The following is a 10,000-nucleotide window of genomic DNA, read 5'->3' as shown; positions in this document are numbered from 1 at the left end:
CCTATCATGACACCATCTTTTTCCCCAGGTTTTACCTCTGCCCTTTCCCTTCCTCCAACCAAGCTTCACTCTTCTTTTCCTTCCCCAAACTTTATGAATCAATCGCTAGTGACGGCAATCCGCATCATGGCAAGGCGTTTGTCAGCTTCCTTCCCCAAGTCTTACCTCGTCATGCACTTCTCTTCCCACAACCAAGCCTTATTAGCAAAAGTTTATTAATCAATCGCTAGTGATGTCAATCCCTATCATGTAAAGGAGTCTATTAAATAACCTTCTTCCCAAAGCCTTACCACCCCACTTCCCTTCCACAACCAGGCCTTTCCCCTCATCCCAGACCCACAGGAATAGCTTAAGTGAGAACAATCCCCATCATCTCGCCGCGCTACTGACGAAGGAAAAGTGACGTGGGAAGGAAGAAGAAGAAAAAAGACAAGAAAGAGACAGGAAGAGACTTTCTCTCCGAACGTCGTGTGTGCAAAAAAAAAAATAAAAAAACAAAATAAATAAATAAATAAAAAAAGGGAAAAATACGTAAAAGTGAGTTACACGAAGAGCGGAACTTCTATATTGATGTCTCATCCCTGCTTCATCTGAGAGGGGAGCGTGTGAGAGTAGCCGCAGGGAGTGGAGAGAGAGAGAGAGAGAGAGAGAGAGAGACGAAGTGAATAGTGACGAAGGAAAGGGGGGATGGACAGATAGACAAACGGACATACAAGCAAAACAAAAAACAAAACCAGATCTAAAAATTGACACGAAGAAAAGATAACAGACAAACTATGAACGTCACTTGATACAATGAGACACGGAAAATTAATGAAAAACACGTACGAAGACAGAGAGAGAGAGAGAGAGAGAGAGAGAGAGAGAGAGAGAGAGAGAGAGCAAGAAACTCCCTCCCTCTCATTACCGCTCGTTATCATTACAATCTTTTCCTTATTTTCATCGCCTCTTATGACACGTTTTCTCTCGTCTCCTGCCCAACGCATGATTCTTACCGTTCAATACTCCCGCATACTCCTTTCCTTTACCTCTAGTTTACCTCTCCAAGGTTCCCCTTTTCTTTTTATTTTCCCCTCAGCCGTTATTCCCCTTCCTTTTCCTAGCAATCCTTCCTCATTTCCTCCCTTATCGTCATTTCCTTCTTGCCTCTCCCATCATCCTCCTGGCCTCCTTCATTTCCGCTCTACTTCTTACTAGCAATCAATAGTCCACCCCAGTTTATCACGGAAGAGGGAAGGGAGAAGGGAAAAGTGAGAAGGAAGGTGCTACGAGAGAGAGAGAGAGAGAGAGAGAGAGAGAGAGAGAGAGAGAGAGAGAGAGAGAGAGAGAGAGAGAGAGAGAGAGAGAGAGAGAGAAAGGGACGCAGACTGATACGGGAAGAGGAAGGGAGAGATAAGGAGAGGGAGAAAGGTGTAAAGTGACTAGTTCCTCATTCACGGTACAAGAGAGAAAAATTTTAATGGGAACTTCTGTATCGAGGAAGGTAAATTAGTAAAGAAGTGAGGAATAAATAACGCGTGACGGTTGAGTAGAAAAAAATTAACAGGTAAGGGAAAAGAAAGTAATAAAGGACTCTCGGAAAGTTTTAACACCTAAGTTTCCTCGATGCAAGTTAGTGAAGTGTTAATCGCCCAGACGAGAGGATTTATAAACATGCCAGTAAATGTAGCAGAAAGTTATAGTATACAGAAGAAAAAGGTAGGGAGATACTTATAGACATACAGGTAAGGGAGAAAGAAGTCATGAGTATACAGGTAAAGGTCTGGAGAAGTTATAGGTGTGCAGTTAAAGACAAGGAGAGAGAGTTATAGGTATACAGGCAAATATAAGAAAGGCCTTAGGTAAAGTAGCAAAGGAATTACAGATATACAGGTACAGGTAGGATTGCTAAGTTAAGTACACAATTAACCATTACATTAGTTAGTGTATTGACAAAAAAGAAATACAAAATGACGAACATGTACCATAATTATTACCTATTTTTGGAAGCGGTTTTGTAAAGGTAGGAAAGGAATTACAGATATACAGATAGAAGCAAGGATGTCGAATACAAAAGAAGTCAGTGAATTAGTAAGTGCACTGATAAAAGAATACAAAATAACGTACACGAAACATAATCACTACCTATTTTTGGCCGAAGTTAGGTATACAGGTAAAAGAAAAAGGAGAAAAGAGTCACAGGTACACAACAAAGGGCATGCAGGTATTAATTCCCTCAAGATTCAGCAAACAGGTGTGTATTGCTAAGTGTTTTTAATGTTTTTCTCTTCACGGCCTTTAAGGAAACAAATCCTACTTTAAAATATTGAAAGAAGTTTATTGCTCTCATTTATTCATTTATCGACTTATCTCATTTCATTTCCACTTATTGTTTTATCCATCTTTTATTGTATTTCTATCTATCTATATTTCAAGTACTCTGGCCTAAGGTAATAAGAAAATAATAACGGAAAGGCTGACTCATTGTGTCTGTCACCGAGCAATGTAGTCCAATATTTGAGATGTCTTGTTTTTTTTTTTTCCTTCCTGTTCAATACGTAAAATGCATTATCATAAATCATTGAGTTATTTTTTTTTGTCTAGTTTTTTTTTGTTTGTTTGTTTCAGTTATATTTCTTGTAGTTTTTCTTTAATTCTATTCATAATTCAATTTCATCCACAATTCATTTCTATTTGTGCTTTTATTTTCTTGTATATTTCATCTGACATTGTACTTTTAGTCAGTTACCTAAGTATTATTTCTTTATTTTTTGTTAGTTTTATCGTATTTCTAGTCTGACTAACAGTAAACTGCTGATTTATCTTATTTCAATGGTCTTTCTAATTTGTACTAAGTCTTCAAAAGACATAATTAGACAATTTGTTATTTTTGTGTTCTAATAAATACCATAGTAATATTAACAATGTATAAAACAACCAATTATTAAGGAAATCAATTCTGAATTCTTATTCCCTGTAATGCAGATATTAGTTATTGTTATTATTGTTATTATTATTATTATTATTATTATTATTATTATTATTATTATTATTATTATTATTATTATTATTATTATTATTATTATTATTATTATTATTATTATTATTATTATTATTATTATTATTATTATTATTATTATTATTATTATTATTATTATTATTATTATTATTATTATTATTATTATTATTATTATTATTATTATTATTATTATTATTATCATTATTATCATTGTCATTATTATTATTATTATTATTATTATTATTATTATTATTATTATTATTATTATTATTATTATTATTATTATTATTATTGTTATTATTATTATTATCATTAATATTATTGATATTATTATTATTATCATTATCATTGTTATTATTATTATTATTATTATTATTATTATTATTATTATTATTATTATTATTATTATTATTAATATTATTATTATTATTATTATCATCAATATTATTGTTCTTATTATTACTATCATTATTATTAATATTATCATTATTATTATTATTAGAAATAGCAGTCTCATTACAATTATTTTTATTATTGTTATTATTATTACTATTACTATTACTATAACCACCCGCTTTGCTGCTACCACCACCACCACCACCACCACCACCACCACACCACCACCACCACCACCACCACCACCACTCACCACCACCACCACCACCACCACCACCACCACCACCACCACCACCACCAATAATAATAATAATAATAATAATAATAATAATAATAATAATAATAATAATAATAATAATAATAATAATAATAATAATAATAATAATAATAATATAATAATAATAATAATAATAATAATAATAATAATAATAATAATAATAATAATAATAATAATAAGAAGAAGAAGAAGAAGAATGCTACTAATATACTATTTCTAACACTATTATCACTACTACCACCACTACGATTACTTTTCTATATTCATAAAACTCCTTTCACTACGCATTCAAGTCCAGCGTCTTGGTTCATTACATTCACAGTAATAGTTTCCAATTTTATTTTTCTTCTATTCTCAAGAAATTTTTGTCTTTATGTCTCAAGTGTCAACAAGAGATGTGTTTAGTTGTGTGGAAATCTATATTCTCCTTCACCTCGTCTCAACCAACCGCTAACTCTGGCACATGACACACCCTGACCCTTTCTGATCCTACTTGGCATCCCCTGACCCTCCTTGGCACCCCATGGCCCTCTCTGACCCAACCCTGACCTTCCCTGGCATCTCTGACCCTCTCTGACACAACCCTAAGCCTCCCTGGCACTCCTGACCCACTCTGACCCAATCCTAACCTTCCCTGGCATCCCTGACCCTCTCTGACCCAATCCTGACCCATCCTGGCACTCTTGATCTTCTCTGACCCGACAATGACCCTTCCTGGTACCTCTGACTCTTTCTGACCCAACTCTGACTCTCCCTGGCACCCTCTAATTCTGCTGACCAACCCTGCCATCCCCTAACCCTCTCTGACCAACCTTCAACCTCCCTGGCACCCCTCTGACCCTTTCTAACCTAACCCTGACCCTCCTCAACACCTCATGACCTTCCCTTATATCCTCCGGCTTGTGACTCCCACTGATATTTCCTGAAACTCCCTCATACCCCCTGAACTTCCCTGACACACCCCTGACCGTTCTCCTTGCCCCTCTTTGCTCTCCGTATCACCCCTGACTCTTTTGTCACCCCTCACCCTCCCTGATCCTCCGTGATCCTTCCTAGACGGTTACAAGTGTATACTTTATCTCTCTCTCTCTTTTTTGTACCTCTCTCTCTCTCTCTCTCTCTCTCTCTCTCTCTCTCTCTCTCTCTCTCTCTCTATCTATCTATCTATCTATCTATCTATCTATCTATCTATCTATCTATCTATCTATCTATCTATCTATCTATCTATCTATCTATCTATCTATCTCTATAAATCTATCTATCTATCTATCTATTCTCAGGGAGAGTCTTTCTTTAACAGTGTTTTTCAGCGTAATTTTTCTTCCCCCTCCTATGTTTCCAAGGGAAAGAAGAGGACCTTTCTATTTGGTAGTTTTGTTCACCAGACGACTCGAGATCGGGAAAAATGTTTGTCCGCTGAATATTTGCGTACAATATTTCTTTGTCCTTTGTCAACTAACGTTTCTCTTTACCTTGAAATTTTCGAGCAATTGTCCTCCTTTGATGCTCCTCCGTTTGTGTGTGTGTGTGTGTGTGTGTGTGTGTGTGTGTGTGTGTGTGTGTGTGTGTGTGTGTGTGTGTGGGTGTGTGGGTGGGTGGGTGGGTGTGGTTGTGTGTGCGCGCGCAATATATCCTCACAAATACGTATATGACGAGTGAGTCAAGTGTGTATGTACCTATGGCATTTTCTATGTAATTTATGCATGCTCGTATTGCTGCACTTGTTACCTGTACATTTAAATCCCCGGTCTCGTCATTTAAGTGTGTCAAGCACCTGTGTGACCCAGATACCCTCGCTGGCAGTCAAGGGGGCCGCGCGCTCCACATGGTGTCAACGAAATTACAACAGTGCTTAATTTTTTTTTGGACGGGAATGACAGTGCAGCTAATATATGGGTATACAAGCAGTGATAAATAGAGCAGAGTGCGAAACGAGGACACAGCTCTGACACTAATTCAAATGTGACTGTTATGGAAATAAAAGTTAATAATGTTGATAGTAATGGTGATAATAAGTTCTTAATCATAGTTTGGTGATAAATAATAATGATAACAATTTGACCGTGCTGTCAATTTCCTTTAAAATGCTCTAGACAGATGTTTCAAGTCTAAATACACCTATTAAAAAAATAAATAGAAAAAATTGTCTGTCTCTCTCTCTCTCTCTCTCTCTCTCTCTCTCTCTCTCTCTCTCTCTCTCTCTCTCTCTCTCTCTCTCTCTCTCTCTCTCTCTCTCTCTCTCTCTCTCTCTCTCTCTCTCTCTCTCTCTCTCTCTCTCTCTCACCCACTCTTCCCTGCCTCACTTTCCACATATCTTCCTCTCACCCCTCGCCTGCCCCCAGGTGAGGGCGCAGTATCAGCAGGCTCCTCGCACCTGCAGTTAACGTCCTCTTGCATCAAGGAGAAACAAGTAAACTCTTCGTGGCACGAGACTATATTTCCCCAACAAGACTCTTCTTTTATTGCATTTCCCACACCACACTCCTCTGTTTTCTAAGTTTCGCTATTTGTTGCTCTCTTAGTCACCCCCGCGTCGATATACCTGAGCCCCAAACCCCACCAATGATATTCCTGAGATCCCTGAAAGACCCGAAATGTTTGGAGTAAAAGACGAAATGGCTGTGAGAAACCTGAAACCTTTCTCTTGTATACGAATCAAACTTCGCCGCTTTTGAAATTTCCAGTGTCTCTCTTGAATATATCTGTGATCTTTACGTGTCTGTTGCTTTACCCTCCTGAACATGTTACCGTTTCTAAAGTTGCTATTGATTGCTAACCATATTTCTTTTCCTACACGATATCTATTTTCTCTTCCCCTTAACTCAACCTCTTTACAATTACTGAACACATCAATCTTTAATTCCGATAATTTCAAACAATTCTCAGACATTTTTCTTACAACCCCCTCTAAACATTACACTTACATTACATTTTTTTCTTTCAGTCTCACACTTCTTATAAATACTTGATAAGATTACATACAACGATTTAACTTTTCCATCGCTATCTGCTACTTTCTCCTTTAATTACTAACCACTCTGAGACCGTTCTCTTTGTTCAACAGCCAACTCCAAACGTTAAGTTGTGTAGAAATTGCAAAATCTATTCTCTTAACATCCTTTCTTTCTCGTGAACGATTATAAAGATTTCACACAACGATTTTAGCATTGAGAACAGTAACATATCGCAGGGGAAAGCCTTATGTGAAAAGAGTATCCTTGTATCTCTAAGCAAATACAAATAACAGGCCACTCACCACCATTTTTATATACAAGAGTCACCATAACAAGTATTATAATGACAAATCTATCAAATGTGAGCCGCCTTTTGAAACCTCACGCATCGAAATAGGAGATTCAAACACCATACCTATACTTTAAGTCCCTCAATGCTGTAGTTTCCTGAGATCCCTTAGCACAAGTCAGGTTTGGGTAAAGTGAAGAGGGGACCCATTCAAACGATGGCGCTGTGGTGTAGAAGGCTTAATCACCGTGCAGGCCGTCTTTCTGTCTGTCTATCTGTCCGCGAGCCTCTCTGTGTCTAATCCACTCCCTCTAATTACTGACGCTGGAGGTTGATAGCTCTTGACCGACCATTCCTGCTCTCCTCTCCTCTCCCTTCCTTCCTCCTTCACTGCCTGAAAACAAGCTGCTGACGGATTCGTGTTGCAGATTATTATTGTTATTATTATTATTATTTTTATTATTATTATTTTTATTATTATTATTATTATCATTATTATTATTATTATGTTCATGTTGTTGCCTTTTTTTTTTTTGTGTGTGTGTGTGTGTGTGTGTGTGTGTGTGTGTGTGTGTGTGTGTGTGTGTGTGTGTGTGAGAGAGAGAGAGAGAGAGAGAGAGAGAGAGAGAGAGAGAGAGAGAGAGAGAGAGAGAGAGAGAGAGAGAGAGAGAGAGAGAGAGAGGAATAGAGACTGAGATAATGAAAGAAAAAGCGAATATCTATTTGCTCAAGGCTTAACTTGTGTGATGACTGAGAAAAAAATATAAAAATATAAAAGAAAGAAACCCCACGCACAAATAATAAAAGGCAGAGAAAAAAAAATCCTTTAAATATTTAACACAATATTTTTCTTTTCTTTTACTTCTTTTAACATCATCTTAATTTAGCGTTTCGTGTGCCCGAGTCAGCAGAGAGAGGGGAGGCTCAAGTAAGGGTTGAGAGAACTTTAATTTAACGGAGCTAACTATGACTCGAGCAGGACTGGTTCTCGCTAGCTGCTCTGCTGGTTTCTGCTTGGGGAGAGTTATGAGGCAGATAATCCGGCTGTCACGTTTCACAAAGATGTCCTAATTCATGCCCAACATTATGTACGACGCGCGTCATGCTGGGCCGGGGGAAAGGAATGCTTGTTTTTGTAGACGTGCTCCTGCCAGAATTTGATAGTCCACGCAGCTCAGTGTAAAACATAGAAAACACACACACACACCGCGCAGTGTAGTGGTTAGCACGCTCAACTCACAATCGAGAGGCCCGGGTTCGAGTCCCGGTAAGCGGCGAGGCAAATGAGCAAGCCTCTTAATGTGTGGCCCCTGTTCACCAAGCAGTAAATAGGTACGGGATGTAACTCGAGTGGTCGTGGCCTCGCTTTCCCGGTGTGTGGAGTGTGTTGTGGTCTCAGTCCTACCCGAAGATCGGTCTATGAGCTCTGAGCTCGCTCCGTAATGGGGAAGACTGGCTGGGTGACCAGCATATGACCGTGGTGAATTACACACACACACACACACACACACACATCCAACATCCTGTGTAATTCTGAACTTAATACTGACCAACATAATGAGCCGATAATTGCACAAGAAATTTCACTCAAAAAGAAATGTAGAGAGAGAGGAAAAAAAAAAAAACTATTTTTTTCTCATTTTTTTCAGTTGGTGAAAAACGCACAGCAAAGGTAGTAACCGGATTTGCTGGAGGCTTAAAAGGCTGAGTCGTCTAAATGAAGCAAATAGCGAGCTGCTGGAGCGTGTGACGGACCTAGCGGCACAGTACGGCACAGTATGGTGACCGTCTAGAGGATAGGGCGGGAGGATGGGGCAGAGGGAACGGGGAGGGCTTACAGGACTCAAAGCTGTCTTGTCGCTCCGTCATCAGTAAGGAAGGTGGTGCAAATGCGTAATATTTACGTGGGGCGGCATTCCCTGACTGCTCTCTGGTGCTGCGACACTGACTCATACGGTCACGCTAAGTAAATATGAGGTTGTTGATAGATTTTCTGTTTTTTTGTCCATTTTTCTCAATGTTCGATTCGCCTTTGAAGTAAAAACATCTTAAACAGTTTTACAAGAAAAGAAAAAAAGAGTGTGGCTGATTGACTGATTGCTCCTTTTGTGGATGTTTCAATCGCCCAAGTTGCAAGGAGGTCGTAAAGAAGCGTAACGAACAATGTCGTGGGTGAAAGGTAACTCGATGTGTTTTCCTGCTTCCAACGTTAAACTTAGTAATTGCTCTCGTAGTTGCAGTTTTACGAGAATTGTTTTAAAAGCAGCAGGAAATTTCAGCATCGCAACTGTATCCATCAAGATCAGTAGTGCAACTCCAAAGTATTTATCCTTAACAAGATTTTTACATTTATTCAAGTTTTTATCATCCCGCGCTGCTTTATCCTGCAGGAGGGAACCTTTAAACCAGTACGTGTGGCCAGCAGTGCCCTTCGTAAACTCGTAAAACAAAGGTGTGCAAAGAAGGTTACGTAGTATGGGCCGCCCTCGGATCACTTTGAAAAAAAAAAAAAAGTCTGGTAGCTATTGGAGGGGAACAAGCTCTGCTTCCGGAATACATCCCGGACGATGCATTCCACTCCGCCATCGCCCACCTCGATTCAATATGGTTTGGAGAGACGGGGGAAAAATCCGTGGAGAACAGGAGCGTGCGAGCCGCGGCACACTGTAAGCCGATACCCGCTGGTGGAGGGCTGCAGGGCTGTACCGAGGGAATAGCACCGAGAGAATGGAGACCAATCTTTGCTGCACAGACCGAGCGACGGACGCGGACAGAGCAACACAGCAGGTGACGCGGATGGGGGAGAAAAAGCGGTCATGACGGCAGGGAAATGTTACACTTCGCCAGGCGCGGCTTCCCGGGCAACGCTTCGTCAGCACTTTAGGTGCAGGCCGAGTGTGTTTTGCAGCAGAGGAACCACATCACGTTAGCCGGCCTCGTTCTGCCGCGCGTGTGAGGTTCAAAAGGTTCAGTGTAATTGTATCAGTGAACCCTACGCACTTTAACTGTCAGAGCACACTTAATGTTGTTTACAAATTCTTATCTACGTTAAAGTCAACACATAAGACTGGCAAGTTCTTTTCATT

This window comes from Portunus trituberculatus, chromosome 24, assembly GCF_017591435.1.
Source record: "Portunus trituberculatus isolate SZX2019 chromosome 24, ASM1759143v1, whole genome shotgun sequence".
NCBI classification, from domain to species: domain Eukaryota; kingdom Metazoa; phylum Arthropoda; class Malacostraca; order Decapoda; family Portunidae; genus Portunus; species Portunus trituberculatus.
Note: the sequence above shows the minus strand (reverse complement) of the source record.